The sequence below is a fragment of the Notechis scutatus genome, chromosome 4, assembly GCF_049901735.1.
Source record: "Notechis scutatus isolate UNSWTSFEM ecotype Mainland chromosome 4, rNotScu1.2, whole genome shotgun sequence".
NCBI classification, from domain to species: domain Eukaryota; kingdom Metazoa; phylum Chordata; class Lepidosauria; order Squamata; family Elapidae; genus Notechis; species Notechis scutatus.
The window spans coordinates 7,056,852-7,081,889 of NC_142012.1; the positions used below are offsets into that span (position 1 = coordinate 7,056,852).

The window sequence follows — 25,038 nt, forward strand, 5'->3', positions numbered from 1 at the left end:
AGAAAGCCATTTCTACCCGAAAAAGCTCACGAATGCAACGCCGCCATCTTTTTGATGAAAAAGTGCTTCCGGTGAGGTCACCGGAAGCACTTTTTCGTCAAAAAGATGGCGCGCCCAGTTGATGCCGGTACCGGGCCGTGGCGCCCAGCTGATGCCGGTACCGGGCCGCGGCATAAAAAAGGTTGGGGACCCCTGCCTTACGATTTATATTGACTGTTTCCTAGTATGATTTGATTGCTTACTGTACCCTATGACTATCATTAAGTGATGTACCTGATGATTCTTGACTCTTGACAAATGTATCTTTTCTTTTATGGACACTGAGAGCATTTGCACCAAGACAAATTCTTTGTGTGTCCAAACACACTTGGCCAATAAAGAATTCTATTCTATTCTAATAGTGTGTTAAAGTATATTATGATATTAAAATATTATAAGGATGCATTTTTGGGATTGATTAAACATTGTTAATATTTGGAATTATTAACCCTACACATTTGGAAAATTGAAGTTATGGTGGAACTATGAATAATTCTCAAAAAATATTAAATAACAGTATTTAGGGACTATAAATACAGGGTGCAAAGAAATGTTATTTATGTTTCAATTAATTAATTGGGAAATGAGAAATGGATTATGAAAAGAGACTAGCAATGTTGAAGTTGTGGAAGTTGGAAGATTAGAATTACATATACCTATTTGTATTATTATTGTTACTGGGGCTTAAAAAAGATGTGACCCAGTCAATGTAATGTCCAAAAATATGTATGTTTATGTTGAAAAATTAAAAAAAACACCTTATATTTGAAAAAAAAGAATAGACAGGAAACAACACAAAGCGAGTCTCGAGACTTAAAACGGCTCACAGAAGGATCAAAATATTCCTGTCAAACCTGTCTACTGAAAAGCTACAGAAGCCAAACTCTTTTTGGGAGCTCTCTTTAAACGCAGCTCCTGTCTCTGTTAATGGCGCTCAGAGAATCAGGTTGTCAAAGGGAAACTAAAATTGGGGCACACAAGTTTGGGCAGCTCCATGTCTCCAATTGTATTTTGATATTTGGATGCACGAGTCAAAAAAAGAGGGCTGTGAAAATATTTACAGACCCCTCACATTCCAGACATCAACTGTTTCAACTCCCACCCTCAAAATGACGCTAGATAGAGCACTGCACATCAGAACAACTAGACACAAGGACCATTTTTTCCCGAACACCATCACTCTGCTAAACAAATAATTCCCTCAACACTGTCCAACTATTTACGAAGTCTGCATTACTATTACTATTAATCTTCTCATCATTCCTTATCACCCATCCCCTCCCACTTGTGACTGTTTGAGTGTAACTTTGTCACTTGTATCCCTACGATTTTTATTGACTGTTTCCCAGTATGATTTGATTGCTGATTGTACCCTCTGACTATAATTAAGTGTTGTACCTAATGATTCTCAACTCTTGATGAATGTATCTTTTCTTTTATGTGCACTGAGAGCATTTGCACCAAAGAATTGAATTGAATTCTGTTCTGTTCTGTTCTATTCTATTCTATTCTATTCTATTCTATTCTATTCTATTCTATTCTATTCTATTCTATTCTATTCTATTCTATTCTATTCTATTCTATTCTATTATTCTATTCTATTCTATTCTATTCTTATTGTATCCTATGACTATCATTAAGTGTCGTACCTGATGATTCTTGACTCTTGATGAATGTAATCTTTTCTTTTATGAACACTGAGAACATTTGCACCAAGACAAATTCCTTGTGTGTCCAATCACACTTGGCCAATAAAGAATTCTATTCTATTCTATTCTATTCTATTCTATTCTATTCTATTCTATTCTATTCTATTCTATTCTGTTCTATTCTATTCACTGTTTCCTAGTACGATTTGATTGCTTATTGTACCCTACAACTATTATTAAGTGATGTACCTGATGATTCTTGACTCTTGACGAATGTATCTTTTCTTTTATGTACACTGAGAGCATTTGCACCAAGACAAATTCCTTGTGTGTCCAATCACACCTGGCCAATAAAGAATTCTATTCTATTCTCCTATATTTGGTGCCTCTACATTTACTGTATTTCTGCCTCTACATTTGACAGGCTCCTCTCCCAAGAGTCAAAGCAAAGACACACCATATAAAACCTGCATATGAAAACCTGCCTACCAGTGGTGGGATTCAAAAAAAATTTACTACCGGTTTGGTGGGTATGGCTGGGTAGGCCAGCTTTGCGCGTGTGCACACACTTTGTGTGCACACGTGCACCAAACACGCACTTTGCACAGGCGCAAGCCTGCACTCTCCCGGTCGCTTCAGCAGCTGCTGCACAACACTCTGCTGTGCCGCACGATGCAGCCGCGCTTCAAAAGCGGGATAAAGGTGAGCGTGGGAGCCCAGCAGGGCAGGTGGGCCCAACAGCAGAGCGGTGGAGAGAACCGGTTTGGTTTCCGCTGCTCATCGGCACTACCGGCTCAGCAGAACCAGGCCAAACCAGCAGAATGCCACCACTGCCGCCTACCCTCCAAAGAGATCCGAAAATAATCCGAATAATTCAAAACGGTCACCTGGAAGAACCCCAACACTTAAGACCATGGCGCTGCAGGCGCCAGCAGAGGCTGGAGAGGCCTGATACCCCAAACTCTCCACAAGGCCTCGAGGGGCCAACCTCTCAATTACAGGCAGTCCTTGACTTATAATGATCTGTTTAGTGACCGTTCGAAGATGCAACAGCTTTGAAAAAAGGGATTTATGACTGTTTTTCACGCTTACGGCCATTGCAGCATCCCCACGGTCATAAGTCATAGGATCAAAATTCAGGTACTTCCCACACAACTCCTATTTATGATGGTCGCAGTGTCCCTGGGGGGGGCAGTCTCGTGATCCCCTTTTGCGACCATCTGACCAGCAGGGCCAATGGGGAAGCCGCGTTCACTCAACAGCCATATTACTCATTGAACAACTGCAATTATTGCCTTAACAACTGTGCCAAGGAAGGTCGTAAAATAGGGCAAAACTCACTTAACAACCATCTCATTTAGCAAACGGAAATTTTGGGCTCGATTGTGGTCGTTAAGTCGAGCCCTGCCTCTACCCACTAGGTGAAACAGCTCTGCCTTATCTCTGCCACTGTTTGGCGTCGGCGAGCCCTGCTTCCAATTAACTTCACCCCCAAGAGGCCATGGCTTCTGTTGGCTTCCCCAACGGGCCCTGCCTGCCACGGAGGCACAGATACGGTAGCCTTTTGCCAACCCCTTTCCTGGCTCTTCCTCCCAGCCAGATCCTTCTCAGCATTTCTCATTCCAGGAGTTGAGCCTTCCTTCCTGCGAAGCCCACTTGTGTCAGAATTTGCAGCAGAAATTCAAATCCAGAAAGCACTCACAGATGATTGATTCAGCAGGATTCATTAACTTCTTTATATACACAATAACATTTGAAAGTGAAGTTTACAATACCAATAGTAGATTCCTCCAACGTGGCAAAGGTTACTAGCAAAAACACAAGCAGCAGCTTCAGAGCTCAAAGGTTTCGTTTCACTATAAAGCTCAGATAAGTTTCGTTTCTTCAGAGCTGAGCACGGAGCTAAGCCGTGCCCAGACTCCTTCCAGTCTCAGCCCCCAATTCACCCCCATTGGCTGACCTTGTTACCCATGTCTCTGCCACTTCATGAATATTCTGACAATTTGCCCCTCTGACGGCCTCCCCCAATCCAGAGAGACCCTTTACTTCTTCTTCTAACTAGCAGAGGTTCTGACTGTCGGCAAACCTAAGAATTCGTGGTTAGCTCTAAACCAGGGGTCTCAAACTCAATTTACCTGGGGCCGCTGGAGGCAGAGTCTGGGTGAGGCTTGGCCGCATAAGGGATTCCACAAAAACGTTGTTAAAAAATATCCTCAAATGTTATACTTTCATATCACGGTGGGGGCCACAGGATATCGTCCTGTGGGCCGCAATCCAACCGCGGCCGCGAGAATGAAACCTCTGCTCTAAACCATCTGCAAAGACCTTCAAGGCCAATTTGGGGGGGGGGGGAATCCCAGAGTTTAACCACCCCCCGCCCAGAGGGCTTCTCTTCCAGAGTGGGCATCGGGCACCCCTGATGCTGTTGTGGTTCACCGGCAGCAGATGTGGACAGTTGAGGTCTTGGAGAGCGAGGACTCAGATGAGGGGCCTGCGTGTGATGCAGGGATGGGGCCAGGACTATCAGAGAGTGGAGTGCTGCCTTCAGAGCTTGTGGAGGCTGGCAGCAGTGAGGAAGAGGTCCCCGAGGAGCCTGTGCCCAGTGCGCGTGCATGCAGGGCTACTCGAAGGAAAGAGCAGCTGCAGCAGCACGGGAGACTCAGGAGTAAGGCTGCAAGGTGATGGCCCCTCCTTTAAGGGATAAAAGCCAGCCCTCAGAGATGGGACCCTTTGCAGGAAGCAAAGACGTTCTTGCACTTCAAGCCTTGTGGAAGTTCCGATTATCCTGGTTTGTGTTTGGAGACTTTTGGTTTTGAATAAACCAAATTCCTTGCGATTTAATCTAGTGTTCTTGGCAGCCTTGCACAACCTTGGCAAGGCTTGTTCTTATCTGGGACAATTAGTTTTTAATAGCGCTTTACTGTGAATGAACGAAATTCACAGGGAAGCATTAAAAAGGTTTTGCCTTTATCTCTTTTTGGTGTGTGTTTGCTTTGAGCGAGGTTTGCGTCAGAACAGACGCCCCCTGCAAAGTCTGCTTCAAGACAGAGAGGACGATGAAGGTGGCGCCCTCTGCAGCCTTCCGGGATGGGGCAACTGTGTTCTGCACAGATCCAGAAAAGGTCGCCTTTGGCGAGAGGCGCCAATTCTGGTCTCGGGCACAGCCTGAAGCTCTTTCGGAGAAAAGCTCAGAATGCGGGCCGGGCCTGTCAAAAGGCCAGGGGGACATCAAAGGAAGGGAAATGTTCTTAGGTCAGCTGAAGGCTTTGACACGCTGGAAGATTAGTGAAAGAGGATTGGACTTTAGAGGGAACCATGAGAGCTTCCCAAAGATTTCCCTTTCTCCCCACAACCCCTCAATCTCTGCCTCCTTAGCAACATCAGCCCCAGCTGGAGAAGTGGCGTCACGTTTACGGAAGAGATCCGTATAACTCTGTCAGAAAACACAGAATCTTCTTACATCTGAGTTCTTTTTAAAGAAACCTTGGGCAGACCAAGCAAAATAGAGCATTTATTCCCAGGGTATCGGCAAGATCCTGAATTTACAACTAGTTCATTTAGTGACCGTTCAAAGTTACAACAGCACGGAAAAAAGTACTCCGAGAGTCCTTGAGACCACTTGGAGGCTTACCTGCACCCCCAGGGTCATCTGGATAGTGCAAATAGGTGTGGAACCTAGGTTAACCTCCAAGTGACTTCAATAATTCTTGGAGAGAGTACTAATGACCAGAGGCTTGCAAAGAATACAAATCCTTCCGTTCTCCACTCTTTAGGCAGAACTGAAGAAGCTTCTTGGATGAGAAGTGAAACACCTCAAAGAAAAAAAAACCAAGGAAGTCCAGCTGCCTTTTGAAAAAACACCTTTGGAACAACCATGACCTGGATGACCGAGAATCTCCCTAGATCAGGGGTCGCCAACCTTTTGGACCTCAGGGACCATCAGACTCATAATTTTAAATCCTGCGGACCAGAGACCCTGGGGAAATTCCAAAAAAAAGTCTGCAGGAAAATTCCCCACCCCGTTTTCCTACCGATCGATCATTCTTTAGTTGGGATCGCAGGATACCATCTCCAGCTCCGTTCTCGGGGGGGAGGAGGGGGGGGGAGAGAGAGAGACTTTTGGCTTCATGCAAGGAAAGCAGCAGAAGCAGCAGACGTTTTTCTTTCTCTCCCCCAAACTCTGCCAGAAATGAGTCTTTGTGAGACTTGTCGTGCTGGCGCAGCCTCTTAGAGCGGGATGCCTTGCAGGGTCCCAAAGACTCATTTCTGGCAGAGTTTGGGGGAGAGAAAGAAAGACTTTTGCTGCTTTCCTTGCATGCAGCCAAAAGCAGAAGAAGAAACAAGTGGAAAGAAGCAGCCCGGTGGCCAGGCCAGGCATGTGGGGCGAGTGGGGCAAGTTCCCCCCTCCCCTCACAACCTCGTGTTGTTTGCAATGCAAGCGACGCAAACCTTATGTTCCCACGGGCCATGTGGGCGGCGCAGCTTTGTGTTCCCGCGCAGCCTGGATTAATTGCTTTGGAGGGTGACATTTCTCTGCGGACCACCAAAATTTTCTCGCGGACCACAAGTGGTCCCCAGCCCACTGGTTGGCGACCATTGCCCTGGATAGCTTCACTCTACAGTCCACTTCCAGATATCTTCAGGTCTTAGAAACATACCCAGAAACCAGACGGTGACTGATGTGGGTGAGCTGCTTCTCAGGATGCGGCTCTGCTCCTCCACATGCCTCGTCTTGCCTGGAGGAACGTGATCAGCTGAACTCTCCCTGTTGCTCACTACAGATAAATCTTTAGTGATTAATTATGAAGCCTTTTGGAGAAAAATTATGAGGAGGGTGAGGCAGCTGCCAAGGAAAACCATCCGGAGAGAGGACACAGAAAGGAAGTGTGAAAGAGATAATAATAAACTGGGCAAGGCTGATTACATTCCTACCAAAAAAATAAAAGGGAATTCCTATTTTTTCTGTGGTTCAAAATAACAAGAATAAGGGGGGGGGAAGAAATGGAGAGGGGGGAGAGAAAAGAGAGGCAGACAGAAAGACAGTGAGACAGAGAGAGGAGACAGACAGAAAGATAGACGAGAGAGAAAAGAGAAAGACAGAAAGACAGGGAGAGAGAGAGGGAGAGAGAGAGAGAAGAGAGACAGACAGAAAGACAGACAGAGAGTAAAGAGACAGACAGAAAGATAATGGAGAGAGAGACAGAAGAGAGACAGAAAGAAAGAGAAAAAGAGAAAGAGAGAGAGACAGAAAGCCAGACAGAGAGTAAAGAGACAGAGAGAAAGATAATGGAGAGAGAGACAGAAGAGAGACAGACAGAAAGAGAGAGAGAGAGAGAAGAGAGACAGGCAGAAAGACAGACAGAGTAAAGAGACAGACAGAAAGATAATGGAGAGAGAGAGACAGAAGAGAGACAGACAGAAAGAGAGAGAGAGAGAGAGAAGAGAGACAGGCAGAAAGACAGACAGAGAGTAAAGAGACAGACAGAAAGATAATGGAGAGAGAGAGACAGAAGAGAGACAGACAGAAAGAGAGAGAGAGAAGAGAGACAGGCAGAAAGACAGACAGAGAGTAAAGAGACAGACAGAAAGATAATGGAGAGAGAGACAGAAGAGAGACAGAAAGAAAGAGAAAAAGAGAAAGAGAGAGAGACAGAAAGCCAGACAGAGAGTAAAGAGACAGAGAGAAAGATAATGAGAGAGAGAGACAGAAAAGAGAGAGACAGAAGAGAGAGAGAGAGAGAGGGGAGAGAGGCAGAAAGACAGACAGAGTAAAGAGACAGACAGAAAGATAATGAGAGAGAGACAGAAGAGAGACAGACAGAAAAGAGAGAGAGAGAAAAGAGAGGCAGACAGTGAGACAGTGAGGAGGAGGGGGAGGGAGGGAGGGAGGGAGAGAGAGAGGATGGATGGATGGATGGATGGATGGATGGACGGACAAGGAAAGCATACGTCTACTGGAGCCAGAGCTATTAAGGAGAAGGGAGGATGGCCAGACCCAGAGAATGGCTTGGGGGGTGTCCTGTGAGAGGTGGAGACTCCACAGGTTCCCCTGGGAGTTCGAAAGGCAGGTCTGAAGATCTAGAAAACCTGCCTTTCAAAGGCGCAGCCACATTGGGTGTTGTTGCAGTTTAAAAGAAAAAAAGAAAGAAAAAAGCCAAAGCCATTCCAATTTTGGGGGCTCTCGGTCCACGTCTTCAGGTCCGTGGATTGAAATCCTGAGAACAGGAGCCCTTCTGCAGCCAAAACTACACAAAACCCAGTCTAGGGACAAGGTCAGCTAGAAGCTCCCGTGTCAGAAGTGGATCCCAAAGGTAGAATCACAGATTAAAGGATGCTGAGACCTTAGATCAGGGGTGTCCAACCTTGGCAACTTTAAGCCTGGAGGACTTCAACTCCCAGAATTCCCCAGCCAGCTTTGCTGGCTGGGGAATTCTGGGAGTTGAAGTCCTCCAGGCTTAAAGTTGCCAAGGTTGGACACCCCTGCCTTAGATAGAGGCCAGCCTAGGACTACGGGAGAAATCTCCCGAAAGGGAAAGCAATTCACCAATGTAACTGTCTTGCCTTCAGAAGTTGCAATTACTCCATTGCTGAAAGCTCTGAAGAAGAGATCCGACCACCTCTGGTCTGAAATGCTTTAAGGCAGTGATGGGTAACCCTTTTTGGCACCGAGCGCTCAAAGCGCCTGCGCACATGCGTATCCCCAAAATGCAACGCACACATCCCCCCTGCGCATGCGCCTTGCCACCCCGTGCGTGCGCGTGCATTCCCTGTGCATGTGTGTGCATCCTCCATGCACGCACCCCACCTCCCTGCATGCACCCCGTTCCCTGTGCATGTGCAGCAGGGACACAAAAACCAGCTGGCTGGCGGGAGACGCGCATACGCATGTGTGGCGGAGCTGAGCTGGGGTGACGGCACGTGTGCCCTTAGAGAGGGCTCTGCGTGCACCCTTTGGCATGCATGCCATAGGTTCGCCATCACGGCTTTTGGGTCTCCTGGGACTAGAAGACCTCCGAAGTCCCTTTCTCCTCTGTAGTTAACCGATAACAGATAATCAAGAGTTGGAAGGGACCTTACAGGTCATCTAGTCCAGGAGTAGGGAAACTTGGCTCTTTTATCACTGATGGACTTCAACTCCCAGAATTCCCGAGTGAGCCATGAAAGGTTCCCCATCCCTGGCCTACTGGTTTTTCAGTTGTGGGGGAAATCCATTTTTGACTCGAGTGGGACTGTTTAATATACAAATGTAGGACATATTGAACAGTCCCATTTGTATATTAAACAGTCCCACTCAAGTCAAAAAATGATTCCCCCCACAACTGAAAAACCAGTAGGCCACGGATGGGGAACCTTTTATGGCTCACTCAGGAATTCTGGGAGTTGAGGTCCATAAGAGATAGAAGAGCCAAGTTTCCCTACCCCTGATCTAGTCCAACCCTACGCCCAAGTGGGAGACCCTACATCATTTCTGACAGATGGCAGTCCAACCTCTTCTTGAAGGTCTCAAGTGATGAAGCTCCCACAACTTCTGAAGGCAATTTCTGTTCCATGGGTTGGTTGTTCTCACTGTCAGAAAGTTTCTCCTTATTTCCATGTTAATTCTCTCCTTGATCAGTTTCCATCCATTATTCCTTATCTGGCCTACAGGCGCTTTGGAGAATAGGTTGACCCCTTCCTCTCTGTGGCAGCCCCTCAAATATTGGAAGATGCTATCCTGTCTCCCCTGGTCCTTCTCTTCCCTAGACTAGCCATGCCCAGTTCCTATAATGTTCTTCATATGCCTTAGTCTCTAGTCCCCTAATCATCCTGGTTGCTCTTCTATGTACTTTTTTTAGAGTTCTAGTTCTGTTATTCGGTCTTGTTTACAAGAGAGGGCAGGAGCAAAAAAATCAGCTTACTTTCTTACTTCGCTCCCCGTTTCCTGGAATTTTTTTGGGCGAACACCCAAGGTCCCTGTTCAGCAATTCCTACCTGCCGTCCTTCTCTCTCCCTGATGGACTCGGTGGGGGGCCATGTGGAAGGAGAATGTAGAATTCCTTTCAGAAGGTGTGTTGCTTTCCATCAAGGCGGCGAAGGCCAAAGGAGGCATTCGCAAGGCAACACCGACTTGGGGGAAGGGCTCAGGCCGCAGTTTGTGGGGTGATATTTGGGGAAGACCCTTCAACAAATAAGGAAGAAAAACACATATAGACCAAAAAAGTTGCTCAGAAGTTTTGTCCAGAAGTTTTGGGTCCTCTCAATAACACACACCCCCGCCACACCCACTGGGACAATGACTGGCTGGCCTGCAAAACACCCATGGCCTGGTGGATAGATAAGGCAGAGGTCTCCAAACTTGGCAACCCTGGCTGGCTGGAGAATTCTGGGAGTTGAAGTCCACCTGTCTTAAAGTTGCCAAGTTTGGGGACCCCTGAGATAAGGCCACCTTCACATCCGCCACGTGAAGTTCTTGGGGCCACAACAGGCCAGTTTGCTGCTCAAAAGGCCACAAAACGTAGCCGAGACTTTCAACTGTGGAACAGAGGCACAACTGCTCTCCTGGAATTCAGGCCTTTGAAGTCTATTTTGAATGCTAATGAAGCCTTGCGGGCAAAAGAAAACCCCTTTCAATTATCCTTTACTGCTGACAATGTTTTGGGTGAATGAAAACTTTCTTCTCTTTGCCAGGTAAAATTAGTGCTTTATTCTAAATTAGACCTAATACCTTCTCATCTCCCAAAAGGCAGCGAGGACAATAGACAGAGCAAAATCAAAAAAGGAGAAAATAAAACCACAATTCTTTCTTCTTTCCCAGCGAAAGGAAACTACAGAAGGACTGTAGTAATCCAGGAAAGAGCTGCACAGTTCTGATCTGACACTCTGGAAATCCTGGAGACGTTTGGACAAGCCTGGCAATCGGCGCTGGAAGAGAAATGCTTCAGGGTGTCCTCACCCACCAGCAAAGCTCCCTCGTCCTCTACACAGCCACAAAATGTGCGATGTGCTTCAGGCTTCATTCAGGAGCTCGACTGAGAGGAGAGATGGCAGCCCCTTCATGTCACTCTTGCTTAGAACTAGCCCAGGGATCTTTTGCTTCTAGAAATGAAGACAATCACCCGTCAACGGTCATTGATATGCCCTTCAATGCTCATCCGGAGGCCTCGCTTGGCGCTGTATTTAACAGACAGGGAATAACAGGTCTTCTAGTTCAGTGGTCGCCAACCTATGGGCCAGGGGACCACTGGTGGTCCATGAGAAAATTAGGGTGGTCTGCAGAGAAATGTCACCCTCCAAAGCAATTAATCCAGGCTGCGCGGGAACACAAGGTTGCACAGCCCACATGGCCTGTGGGAACATAAGGCTTGCATCGTTTGCACTGCAAACAACACAAGGTAATGAGGGGAAGGGGGAAAGAGTGGGGGGACTTGCCCCACTGAACCCACATGCCTCACCTGGCCACCAGACTGCTTCTTTCCACTTCTTTCTTCTTCTGCTTTTGGCTGCACGCAAGGAAAGCAGCAAAAGTCTTCCTTTCTCTCTCCCAAACTCTGCCAGAAATGAGTCTTTGGGACCCCGCAAGGCCTCCTGCTCCAAGAGGCTGCGCCGGCGCGACAACTCTCACAAAGACTCATTTCTGGCAGAGTTTGGGGGAGAGAAAGAAAGACTTTTGCTGCTTCTGCTACTTTCCTTGCACGAAGCCAAAAGTCTCTCTTTCTCTCCCCCCAAGAACGGAGCTGGAGATGGTATCCTGCGATCCCAAATAAGGAATTATCGATCAGTAGGAAAACGGGGCGGGGAATTTTCCTGCAGACTTTTGGGGGGATTTTCCCAGGGTCTCTGGTCCGCGGAATTTAAAATTATGAGTTTGGTGGTCCCTGAGGTCCAAAATGTTGGCAACCCGTGTTCTAGTTCATGGGTCTTCAACCTAGCCACCAGGGAATTCCTGGAGTTGAAGTCCACCAGTCTTAAAGCTGCTAAGATGGAGACCTCTTTTCTAGTCCAACCCACTGCTTTAAGCAGGAGACCTTCTACTGTTCCAGACAAGCTGTCCAGCCTCTTCTTAAAAATCTGAGGGCAGCCACCGGTCACCTGAGCATCTCTCCAAAACAGGAATGCTCCATTCTGCTAACGATGAAGGAATTGTCTCCCGTCTGCTCTGCCTTGACTTCAAACTCACTGACAAGCATTCCTTTTTCCTAAGAAATCCTTGCTGGGACGAACAAGGAGGAGGAATGAAATGATCCTTCAGCGCAGGGTGGTTTTATGACAAGAATGAGAAATGAGGGGAAAAGTGGATGAATCAACTTGCATGGGAAAAAATAAACCTGGGACACAAAACAACCAAAGTCTCTCCTACTCGAGCAACCAGGACTCGGATAATTTATCACTTAATTGTGGGTGTTCTGGCAGGTCAGATGACTCCCAAGGAGCGGAAAATTCAGGGCAAAACCTCTTCATAACATCTTAATGCAGGTGATGTATCACCCTGGGATTGTTTTCAGAAACGAACAAGGGGTGTTCTTTTTTTTCTATCAATGTAGAAACGGATAACAGATAATCAGAGTTGGACTGTAGGTCATCTAGTCCAACCCCTTGCCCAAGCAGGAGACCCTACATTAGCGGTCTCCAATTCTGGGAGTTGAAGTCCACCAGGCTTCAAGTGGCCAAGGTTGGAGACCCCTGCCCTAGACCATTTCTGACAAATGGCAGTCCGGTCTCTTCTTGAACGTTTCAAGTGAGGACGCTCCCACAACTTCCGAAGGCAACTTCTATTCCATGGATTGATTGTTCTCACTGTCAGAAAGTTCCTTCTTGTTTCCAGATTGAATCTCTCCTTGTTCAGTTTCCATCCATTATTCCAAGTGGTTTAGAAAATAGCTTGACCCCTTCCTCCTCTCTGTGGCAGCCCCTCAAATATTGGAAGACCGCTATCATGTCTCCCCTGGTCTTTCTCTCCACTAGACTAGCCAGGCCCAGTTCCTGCAACTGTTCTTCATATGTTTTAGCCTCCAGTCCCCTCATCATCCTGGTTGCTCTTCTCTGCACTTTTTCTAGAGTCTCAACATCTTTTTTATAGTGTGGTGACCAAAACTGGATGCACCACTCTAGGTGTGGAAACAAAGAGGTGGCGATGTCTGGATGCTTTAATAAAATTACACAACAGTGGTATCCTAAGGAGGCACAGCAGTTTGGTGACCATTTTTGACTCTTTGTCTCCCTTAAATCTATATTGCACAGAGAAAGAAGTCTAACTTTCACGCTGCTGCGAACACCCCAAAGGTGGCTTGCAGCGAGATTTGGAGTGGATTCAGATCTTCTGTTTCCAAACAACAAAGCTTGCCCATGGCCCTGAACCAACCTTCCATATCAGACTCCAATTATCTTCTAACGCACTCCAGGGATGCAACCCTGGCAAGGAAATTTTTCATTGCCTGATTACATGTTTGCACAAGAAGATGTTCCTGTTTCTTCTACAGCTATTTGGTTGTTGTTTTTTTAATCAGGGTACAGGCAGGACTTCTTCCCCTCTTGGCTTCTGCAGTTATATATGAAGCAACACGTGCATTTCGCTGCCTCATTGCAATTGTCAGGTTCACAAAGACGGCCGCTTTCCGATCTTGAAGCCAAGAGCTTTCAAAGCCCCTTGGGAGGCGGGCTCACCTGCAGCCCTGGATGTCAGGGGCCACGCCAACAAATTGGTCATTGGTCCAATCTGGGCCGGTCCTGCTGGGACCAGGGAGCTTTCGGACTTGTGCTGAAGTCAGGGAACTTCTCTCACCTCAGAATCTGTGCACGCATTCGGCTAGAGCAAGGATATTCAAACTTGGCCACTTTAAGACTTGTGGACTTCAAGTCCCAGAATTCCTGAGCTAACATGACTGGAGGAGGAATTCCGGGAGTTGAGGTCCACAAGACTTAAAGCTGTCAAGTTTGAAGACTTCTGATCTATCATCTGTCTGTCTGTCTATCGTCCATCCATCCATCCATCCATCCGTATCCATCTATCCATCCATTCATCCATCATCTATCACAAGGGTCTTCAAACTTGGCAAGTTTCAGACTTAGGGACTTCAAGTCCCAGAATTCCTGAGCTAACATGGCTGGAGGAGGAATTCTGGGAGTTGAAGTCCACAAGTCTTAAATCTCTCAAGTTTGAAGACTCCTGATCTATCATCTGTCTGTCTATCATCTCTCCATCCATCCATCCATCCATCCATCCATCCATCCATCCATCCATCATCTATCACAAGGGTCTTCAAAATTGGCAAGTTTCAGACTTATGGACTTCACATCCCAGAATTCCTGAGCTAACATGACTGGAGGAGGAATTCTGGGAGTTGAAGTCCACAAGTCTTAAAGCTCTCAAGTTTGAAGACCCCTGGTCTATTATCTGTCTGTCTGTCTGTCTATCGTCTCCCCATCCATCTATCCATCATCTATCACAAGAGTCTTCAAACTTGGCAAGTTTAAGACTTGTGGACTTCAACTCCCAGAATTCCTGAGAGCTAACATGACTGGAGGAGGAATTCTGGGATTTGAAGTCCACCAGTCTTAAATCTCTCAAGTTTGAAGACCCGTGTCAGGTAAGAGAGGTGTTCCCCGAGGAGGGGCTCCAGCACAAGTCTGAAAGCTCAGAAGGCTAAACCTCTGGTCCCAGCGACTAACCAAGATTGGATCCCCGCAGCATTCTCCTGGGACACGTAGATTTGCCTTCATTTGAGACCAAAGCATCTCCTCAGCCAGTGGCATATGGCCAGTAGAAGACATACTTTCCCAGGCCAGAATAAGGAACACCAGATCCCGAGAAGGCCTCCACATCTTCTTCCTCTCCCCAGAGTTGCATGACTCTGAATTGGCCTGATGTGGGAACAACACCACCCCACCCAAGGTCTGACTGGCCCTGATCTGGTGAGTCTCTGGGGAGGCCTTGAAGACCTGCCATTTCCTCAAGCACCCCGCCAAGTGAGGTGAGTTCAATCAGAACAGAGCTGGAAGGGACCTTGGAGGTCTTCTAGTCCAGCCCCTTGCTCAAGCAGGAGGATCTATACCATTTCAGATAGGTGACTAGACTCTTCTTAAAAACCTCCAGTGTTGAAGCACCCACAACTTCTGAAGGCAATTTCTGTTCCACTGGTTAATTGTCCTCACTGTTAAGGAAGTTTCCCCCTAATTCCAAGTTGCTTCTCTCCTGGATTAGTTCCAATGGCGCTATTGCCATTTTCTTATTGTTAGTTTTGGGCCAATTTCATCCCTGGGGTTATTGTGATTTTCCTTTTCTTATGAGCCATGAGAGATGCCTATGGAGATTCTCAACCATGTAGGGTGATGGTTTTCCCAAAGGCGCTTTTCCAAAAGGCAACGGGGCTTTCTTCTTGTTTTTTTCCCTTTGAAAAATCTTTCGCTTCTCATCCAGGAAGCTTCTTTAGTTCAAAGAAGAAAAACTGGAAGAAAAAAAAATTCCTGAATAAGAAGTGAAACACCCTCAAAAAAACAAAACCAAGAAAGTCCAGCTGCCTGTTGGAAAAAGCACCTCTGGGATGAGCCACGAAAGGTACAAGAGATTAGGGAAATATTTCCTGTAGAAGAGAAAAAGAGTTTGGCCTCCACCCTTGCTGAAGAACCCCAGGCCATTTCTCAGAACATCGGCCAAAGGGTGAACCCAACAACTTCTGAATTCTGTTCTTGATCAGCCCTTCTGGAGCTTCCGTGAAACAGCTAAAGTGAGGGACAGGCAATATCCATGAACGTTTCCTGGAAATCCTTAGGGTGTGTCAACAGTCCGTCCAAGACGTTGACCAAACAGCACAGAGACACACACAGAAAGTGGACAACGGGAGGGACGGCCTCAGCCACAACGTCACTTTTAAGTGACGCACACGGCTAGCGCTTTGAAATCTGAGGAGTCCTGGAACTTCGGCAGGTGTCCCCAAATGAAGCCAGGCGCCGCATTCACTGACTTTTCACAATCATTCAGGATTAAAACTAGTAACCGCGACTGAACTTTCCTGACGGTAGGAAGCAACTTCGTGGACTCTCTCAGTCCTTTGTGTTGGTAGAAGGGCTGGGAGAAATTGATGCTCTGTACATCGGTATTCTTCTTAGGCCCTTCCAAAAAGAAAATTGCATCAGACTACCTTGATCATCAGAACAGAGTTGGAAGGGACCTTGGAGATCTTCTAGCCCAACCCTCTGCTCAAGCAGGAGAACCTAAACTATTTCAGACAGGTGCCTGTCCAGTGTCTTCTTAAAAAGCCTCCAGTGAAGGAGAACCCACAACTGTTCCACTGCTGAATTGTCCTCACTGTTAGTAAGTTTCTCCTTCATTCTAGGTTGCTTCTCTCCTTGATTAGTTTCCATCCGTTGTTTCCTATCCTGTCTTCAGGTGCTTTGGAACATAGGTTGACCCCGCCTCTACTTTGTGTAAAGGTAAAGGTTCCCCTCACACATACGTGCTAGTCATTTCTGGCTCTAAGGGGTGGTGCTCATCTCCATTACAAAGCCGAAGAGGAGCCAGCGCTGTCCAGAGACATTTCCGTAGTCACGTGACCGGCATGATTTAACGCCGAAGGCGCACGGAACGCTGTTCCCTTCCCACCAAAATGGCTCCTATTTTCCTACTTGCATTTTTTAACATGCTTTTGAACTGCTAGGTTGGCAGAAGCTGGGACAAGGAACGGGAGCTCACTCCATTACACAGCGCTAGGGATTCGAACCTCTGAACTGCCAACCTTTCCGATCGACAAGCTCAGTGCCTTAGCCCCTAAGCCACCACATCCTCTTTGTGGCAGCCCCTCAAATACTGGAAGACTGCTCTCATGTCCCCCCTGGTCCTTCTTTTCTCTAGACCGGCCCAACCCAATTCCTGCAACCATCCGTCGTATGCTCTTCTGTTCTGAACAGGCTCCTCAGCTGGAACGGGAGAACCCAACGCTTGGGTTGTTGTCGTTCATGTAGCTTGTTCATCCTCCTGCGGAGAATCCTGCGCAAGGGACCCCAAATGCGAGCACTGAATGGCTAATTATGAATTCCACTTCTGACAGAAAACGTGTGAAGCTTCCGAATCTTGAGGGGATGATCCTGGACTGGGCCATCCCGAGTGGATTCAGACTCTGCCTCAGGTGGGCCTGGAGGGATCCTCGATGGCCCCAAGCGCTTCAGAGCAAAGACCCGCGCATGATTGACAGCCAGAGGTAGAGCATGAGGGGAAAAGAGAGAGGAAGAAGTCAATTTCCTGCAATTACTTGAAATGCAACAAGCTGGACTGGAACAGAGCAAGAGGCATGCATCAGCTACGAAGTACAACTCTCCAAACTCCTGGAACCCAACCATTATAAATCTTTGTTCTCTGGAGCTGTTATTTTGGAATTCACACTGTTTTATAGCTCGTGCGTCTGATTTATGGCTTGACTTTTGTGTTCTCTCACTCCACGGGATCCTCTGGCGTTGACCTTCAGGTATGTTGCTGCTGGCTACTGTGCAGCTCTCTCGGCCACGGTTTTGGCGGCCAGCAGCCAAAACTTCCTCCTCTGCCATCCGGGCCTCCTTCTTCTGCTCCTTGCATTTTGTCTGGGGTTCCCGGCCTGGGCACCCGTTTGCTCGATTTTACCAGCCACCGAGTTTCTTTGGGTACATCTGGCAAGCCAGCTGTTTTCTTAGCACCATTTTCTCCTCTGCGTTTGGCCGGCGCTGCTTTCTTTTTGAGTGAGGCTTATCTAAAATGAGTCACACCAATCAGTATTCTAGGGCCGGGTGTGCTAATTCACTTATTTCCTGTCTTGTCAAGTTTATTATTGTTTCCCCATGTTCTCCTAGGCTGCATTACCAGAGGGATGGAATCAGGGGTGGGATGCTACTGGTTCTGCCCTGCTCTATGGAACCGGTAGCTCTGAAGAGCAGCACACATGGAACCGGTTCTGTGTCTGCTGCTGTTTGGCCCACCGGCCCGCCTGGGCTGTTAACTGACCTGTATTTCCTGCTTTTTCAACCTCACCTGCTTTGCGCGGCACAGCTGAGGTTGAAAAAGCAGGAAAAAAGAGGTTTTTTTCAAACGCTGCGCACCTGCGTGCAGCGCTTATCAGCTGTCCAGGCAGCACAGCTTCCTGGGTCTCTTACATGCGCGCGCAAAATGTAATTACGGTAGTAACATCAGTTGAATCCCACCCCTGGATGGAATCAAGATCGTGTGAAGTGTTAGTACCCTTTTTTTAGGCCTTGGGAAGGCCACACTTGGAATGCTGCATCCAGTATGTAAAAAAGATATCCAGACTGCAGAGAAGAGCAATAAAGATTAGGGGGACTGGAGGCTAAAACACACAAAGAACAGCTTGCAGGAATTGGGTGTGTCTAGTTTAATGGGGAAAAGGGACTGGGGTGACATGATAGCGGTGTTCCGCTACCTCAGGGGCTGCCCCAAAGAAGAGGGAGTCAGGTTATTCTCCAAAGCACCAGAAGGCAGGACAAGAAGCAACAGATGGAAACTAATCAAGGAGAGAAGCAACGTGGAATTAAAGAGAAATTACCTGTCAGCAAGAACAATTAACCAGTGGAATGACTTGCCTTCAGAAGTTGTGGGTGCTCCATCACTGGAGGTTTTCAAGAAGAGAGTGGACAGCCATTTGTCTAATATGGTCTAAGGCAGGGGTCTCGAACCTGGGCAACTTTAAGACTTGTGAACTTCAACTCCCAGAATTCCTCAGCCAGCAAAGCTGGCTGAGGAATTCTGGGAGTTGAAGTCCACAAGTCTTAAAGTTGCCCAGGTTCGAGACCCCTGGTCTAAGGTCTCCTGCTTGAGCAGGGGGTTGGACTAGAAGACCTCCAAGGTCCCTTCTAACTCTGTCATTCCAATTCTTGCTCAGGTATACCACAAACTGAGTTTAATGCTTATTTCCGTCTACAATTTCCCACTGTTGATACTTTTGTTGAGCTAACGGTTCTTGCCTGTTTGTGAGTTTTGAGTGAAATACAGTTTTCCCCTCAAAACAGCAAAAGTAACATGGCATTGCTCCAGACCACATCTCCATCAAAATATCTGTTGACAGCCTCCTGGGAATACACAAATATGTACACACAGAATGCTGACAAACAGAGAGGAGAATTCTATTTTTGAATTACACTCTTCCCCTGAGGGGGTGTCATTTGTTTTACTGTTATGACCAGCCGTCCCCTCTACAAATTACCAACTCTGTTCTTGGTTTTCTACTGCAGAGGTCCCCAAAGTTGGCAACTTTAAGACTGGTGGACTTCAACTCCCAAAATTCTCCTGCCTAGCTGGCATAGCTGGCTGAGGAATTCTGATAGTTGAAGTCCATAAGTCTTAAAGTTGTCGACTTTGGAGACCTCTGCTCTACTGTGTAGATCACACCCACATGAAGGAAGGAGAGCCTCTGCACACACGTTTTGTCTAAAGCTAAATTGTTCAGCTAAATATGAGCCAGCAGTGTGCAGCAGCAGCCAAAAAAGCCAATGCAATCCTAAGTTGCATTAACAGAGGGATACAATCAAGATCAAGTGAGGTACTAATACCACTCTATAAAGCCTTAGTAAGACCACACCTAGAGTACTGCATCCAGTTTTGGTTCCCACACTGTAAAAAAGATGTTGAGATGCTAGAAAGAGTGCAGAGAAGAGCAACCAGGATGATTAGAGGCTAAAACATATGAAGAATAGTTGCAGGAACTGGGCATGGCTAGTCTAGTGAAGAGAAGGACCAGGGGAGACATGATAGCAGTGTCCCAATATTTGAGGGGCTGCCACAGAGAGGAGGAAGGGGTCAAGCTATTTTCTAAAGCACCCAAAGGCCAGACAAGGAACAATAGACAGAAACTGATCAAGGAGAGATTCAATCTGGAAATAAGGAGAAACTTTCTGACAGTGAGAACAATCAACCCATGGAATAGAAGTTGCCCTCGGTGGTTGTGGGAGCTTCACCACTTGAGACTTTTAATAAGAGATTGGACAGCCATTTGTCAGAAATGATGTAGGGTCTCCCGCTTGGGCGGGGGGAGGTTGGACTAGAGGACCTACAAGGTCCCTTCCAACTCTGATGATCTGTTATTTATCTGTCTCCCCTTGCTTCCATCTTGCAGTTGGTCTTGCCACAACCCAGAAAATAGAAGCTGCCGCGCTTGAGCCATAGAGGAACTCCCTGGGTTAAAGGGGAAATGAGGAGGCCATCATTGCCTTCTTTTTACCATCAACACTAAGGAAGGCTAGTCTATAACCCAGGTTGGGCCACGAAGGCCCCTTTACGACCCATAGACTTTAATTCCCAGAATTCCTAAGAACAGCTCTGCAGTCTCAGGAATTCTGGGAGTTGAAATCCACGGGTTGTAAAGGGGCCCTGGTTGCAGTATTGGGTTCCTACCTTGGTCGCTACCGGTTTGGTGGCCCCTAGGGCCCCAATCAGCCGAGAGGACCAAGAAACGAAAAGCTAGGAGCGACCCTCCCACCCACCCGTTCACTTGTCGCTTCTTTTATCAGCTGATCGTCGGAGGAACAGGTTCGGCCATACCGGTAGTGTTTTTTTTATTCCCGGATCGGCCAAACCGGGCCAAACCGGTAGCATACCACCACTGCTTCGTGGCCCACCCCTGCTATGACCCATTCTCGACAAATCCTGGCAAACGCACGTTCTTCAAAACAACCAGGGCTGGAAACTTCTGATTTCCATTTCCATCTGTGCTGGGTGATCGGTTGAGCCCGTATGTCCCCAAAGGAAAGGCAATCACAAGGAAAAAGGTCGGTTTTTGTCCTGCCCAGAAAAATACACCGACTTGGAGAAAATGTGTTAACAATTAGGGGATTAAGGGCAAGGCTGAAAAGCTGCCTTGTTAATTAGAGAAGCTTGTTATCAAAGGCCTCATTAAGAGCTACTGAAATTGAACCACGGTTAAAAACAAACGTCCATTAATTTCCCTCCTTGGGCCAGGGTCATCCTTCTGCCACCTACCCCAGTGAAGCCGGAAAGAAAGGACTAGAGGATGATTAAGATAAACAGAGGCAGTTCTGGTCTCCTCAATCAATCAGAATAGAGCTGCAAGGGACCTTGGAGGTTTTTTAGTCCAACCCCCTTGCTCAAAGCAGAAGACCCCCATACCATTTCAGCCCCTCAAATACTGCTATCGTGCCCCCCTCCCAGTCCTTCTTTTCTGCAGACTAGCCATGCCCAGTTCCTGCACCATTCAATCAATCAATCAATCAATCAATCAATCAGAATAGAGCTGGAAGGGACATTCTAGTCCAGCCCCCTGCGCAAGCAGGAGACCCTATACCCGTGATGGTGAACCTATGGCACGCGTGCCACAAGTGACACGCAGAACCATTTGTGCTGGCACACGAACTGCAGGCAAATCTGCGTGTGCGCGCGTCTCACAACTGATTTTTTTTCGGTTGGTTTGAGGCCTTTTTTGGCCTCCCAGTGGCTTGGAAAAAGCCTCTGCAAGGCTTTTCAGGGCGAATAGGCCCGTTTCATCACTTCCTATAATACCGGAAGTGACGAAACGGGCATATTATTCGGCCTAAAAAGCCTTGCAGAGGCTTTTTGCAAGCCTCTGGGAGGCCGAAAAAGGCCTCAAACCAGCCAAATAAAAAAAAAAATAAACTGTGAGGTGCAGTGCAGGTAAGGGAGGGGGAATTGCATGTGCATGCACAGGGGGTGTAGGGAGGGGGCGTGCACATTGCATTGTGGGTGCTGGCACGCAAGTGCACGCACACTGTTGCGCATGCAATTTTTGGCACAGGAGCCCAAAAAGGTTAGTCACCACTGCCCTCTACCATTGCCAGTCTTTCCTTAAAATCATCCAGTGATGAAGCAAAGCACCTACAACTTCTGAAGGCAACTTCTGTTCCACTGATTGTTCGTCCTTACCGTTAGGAAATTCCTCCTTAATTCCAGGTTGCTTCTCTCCTTGATCGGTTCCCATCTGTTATTTCTTGTCCTGCCTTCGGGTGCTTTGGAGAAGAGCTGACCCCCCTCCTCTTGGTGGCAGCCCCTCAAATACTGGACTACTGTTAACATGTCGTCCCCCCCCCCCCCACCAGTCCTTCTTTTCTCTAGACTGGCCAAACCCAAATCCTGCAACTGTTCTTCATATGTTTTAGTCTCCAGGCCGTTAATCATCTTAGCTGCTCTTCTCTGCGCTTCTTCCAAAGTCTCGGCATCTTTTCTGGTCATGTGGTGACCAAAAGTGGATGCAGATCATAGCGAAGGACTTTAAAAGGGGCCTGAAGGATGTGTGAGGAGAACTGAGGGTCCTTTCAGGTCCTTGGGCTCCACTGTAGGGATGAAGGGGTAAGTCTGGTTTGGAGAAAGAGGGGTGTGAAGAACAAGAAGAGGTGGTGGCAGCCCTGACCAGGAGGTCTGGTTGGACAGCAGCTGAGCTCTCCTGGACCAAGAGGCCCTGCTCACCATCACCCATGCTCTCATGCCCTTCCATAAGGAAGACTGCAATGCCTGCGTAACATGGAGCTTTATAAGAATATGGAGCTAGTTATATGCCGTAGTGTTAGGTATAACATTGATACCAAATATGGTTTGGGTGAATAAATATATAAAACTTAGATATCATGGTTTAAGTGCTTATCACTTTAAGCACAATGCAGCAGGCAATTAGCCGATTAAGGGTGCGGTTAGAAGTTACAATATAAGGAAGCATTAGAAGCTGGAAAGCTTACTGACTGTAACTGTGTGCTGCTGCGACTGTAACTGTTACTGTGTGTTGCTGCAACTAACTGTGATTACTGACTGTGAGTTACTGTGACTGAACTGTTATTGTTTGCTACTGTTTGCTGATTTACTGCGTAATTCTACTGAATATCCAGCGTTTGTTTCTCTGGAGAGTGAAACCGGAGGAGGAGAAGATATCTTTATCGGCTGATAAAGATATTGCAAGGACTCTTAACTTGGACTATACTAGTGAGTTTTACTGGATGGAAATACTGTGAATGACTTAATGGACTGAATGACAATGCTTAAACTCTAACTGGATTAAAAACTATTTAAACTACAAACAGTGTTTGTGTTCAGTGTGTGTATACTCTGGGGCCCTTCCGCTCTTCTTTGGTTTCCTGGCTTGACTACTGCTGCAATACTCTTCTAGGGGTTAATTCTCCAAACCCTAACATTGGTTATGGGCCCAGCAGCATAGTCTAACTAACCAGGATATAGCAGAGAGAGTTGGTGTGAGTTGCACATTACTGTAAAAACAAACTGTTTTAATTAGTTTAAAATAGTCAAAATATCTGAAGAGTAATGGCACAAGTAAATTTGTCACAACTGTCCATGATATCCAGGCTGGATGGAACAAACTATGTTTCATGGTCAATGAAATGTAGTTTACTTCTCACGAGAGAAGGATTGTGGGACATTATAACAAACCCACCAGATGTGAGTAGATGGGATCCTGCTAATGATGATGATAAAGAAAAGTTACAAGACTTTAAACTGAAGAATGAGCAGGCTTTATGCATCATAGGACTGACTCTCTGTGATCAGCAGCTTGTCCATATTCGTGGAGAAGAAAATGCTGCAAACTGCTGGGAGAACCTCAGGAAGATTTATGTTCGGGACAGTGTAGGAGCACATATAAATCTTACACGGAAGCTTTTTCGAACGCATCTTCAGAGGAATGGAGATATGTTAGTTCATTTAAACTGTATGAAGAGCATTTTTCAAGATTTGCAAGAAAAAGAGCTTATATTTAATGAACTGCAACAAGTCTACATAATATTATCTTCATTAGATCAAAGCTATGATGACTATGTGACTTCGTTAGAGGTATTGCCAAAAGAAAGCCTCTCATTAACCGACATTACAGGCAGGCTATTAGAAGAAGCCAGAAGAAGGCGTGAGCGTGACGAGCTGAGAGAAGATAAGAAAGAAGAGAAATTATCTTCAAAGCCTGTAAGAAACCAGCTAAGCAAAGTACAGCACCTGGAAGAAGAGAATTTATCTTCAACAGCATACACAATTAAAAAGTGTTTTAATTGTGGAGGCAGAGGACATCTGGCAAGGTTCTGCAAAAGAGAAAAAGCCAGAATATAAAAAAGCCAAAGAAAGCATTTGAACTAGCCACGTTTAGCAACTCTGAAGTGAAGAATAATCTATGGGTGGTTGACAGTGGCGCATCCCACTGCATCACAAGAGATAAGACAAAATTTATAAAAATGTCTAAAAGCTCTCAACATATATCTCTTGCTAATGGCTGGAACCTGAAAGCGAAAGGTCAAGGTTTTGCACGTTGTCCGTACATAAACCAGGATATAAAAATGTTGTATGTACCGCAACTAAAGTTTAATTTGCTTTCAGTAAGGGTATTAGATAAATTAGGTTATGTAATTACTTTTAAGGATAATAATTGCATAATTGAAAAAGATAACAAAAGGGTAACTGCAGCTTTAAATGGAACATTATATGTATTAGATAATAGTAAGAAAGGGAGGCTCAGACTGTATTTAATAATATAAAGCCTCATGAAGAATGTATCCATTTATTGCATAGGCGTTTGGGGCATGTAAATTTTAAAATGCTAAAACGTACAGTTGAGTTATCTGAAGGAATAAGGTTAAAACCTTGTGATAAATATTTGCGTTGTAATGTTTGCTGTGAAGATAAGAGCAAAGTATTGCCTGCAAATAGGCTAAATGGTTTCAAAACAAAAGAACCTTTAGAAGTAGTATTTGCAGACATCATAGGTCCAAAGAAACCCAGTATGGGGGTGCTAGATATATACTGAGCATTATGGACCATTATTCTAGATATGGGTTTTGCTATTTAATGAAAAGCAAAACTGAAACATATCAACATTTTTTCAATTGGCTTAGGTTTGCTGAAAGAAAGTCTAAACGACAACTGATAACCCTGGTAACAGATAATGGTACGGAATTTATTAATAACAAATTCCAGAACAGACTTAAAGTAGCTGGAATAGAGCATAAGAAGTCTGCTCCATACAGGCCAGAACATAACGCTTTTATAGAAAGAAGAGGCCAAACACTACAGGCAATGGTTAGAACAATGTTAAATGATTCTGGGTTACCTGATTCTTTGTGGGGAGGCTACAATGTGTGCTAATAACATATTGAACAACGTTGTTAATACAACAACAGGTGAAATACCATTTACCAGATGGCATGGCAGGAAACCTGATTTAAGTTACCTGCACACATTTGGTGCACCAGCATGGGTGCATATTCCTGCACAACTCAGGAAAAAGGGCAACATAGAGCTAAAAGATTTTTCTTCGTTGGTTATCAGGCAAACCATAGGGCATATAGATTTTGGGAGAAAGGCACATCTAAAGTGTTATGTAGTGCTAGTGCCCAATTTCTAGAACATGAAGGATGGGAGAAATTAGAAAAGGATGCCAATAAA

The 25,038-nt window shown here is 46.2% G+C and overlaps 1 protein-coding gene across 1 annotated transcript in view; it reads right to left on the reverse strand.

Moving 5' to 3' along the window:
* EXOC6B (exocyst complex component 6B) overlaps positions 1-25,038 on the reverse strand; it is a 237,274-nt gene that overhangs the window by 60,801 nt on the left and 151,435 nt on the right. The window lies entirely within an intron of this gene.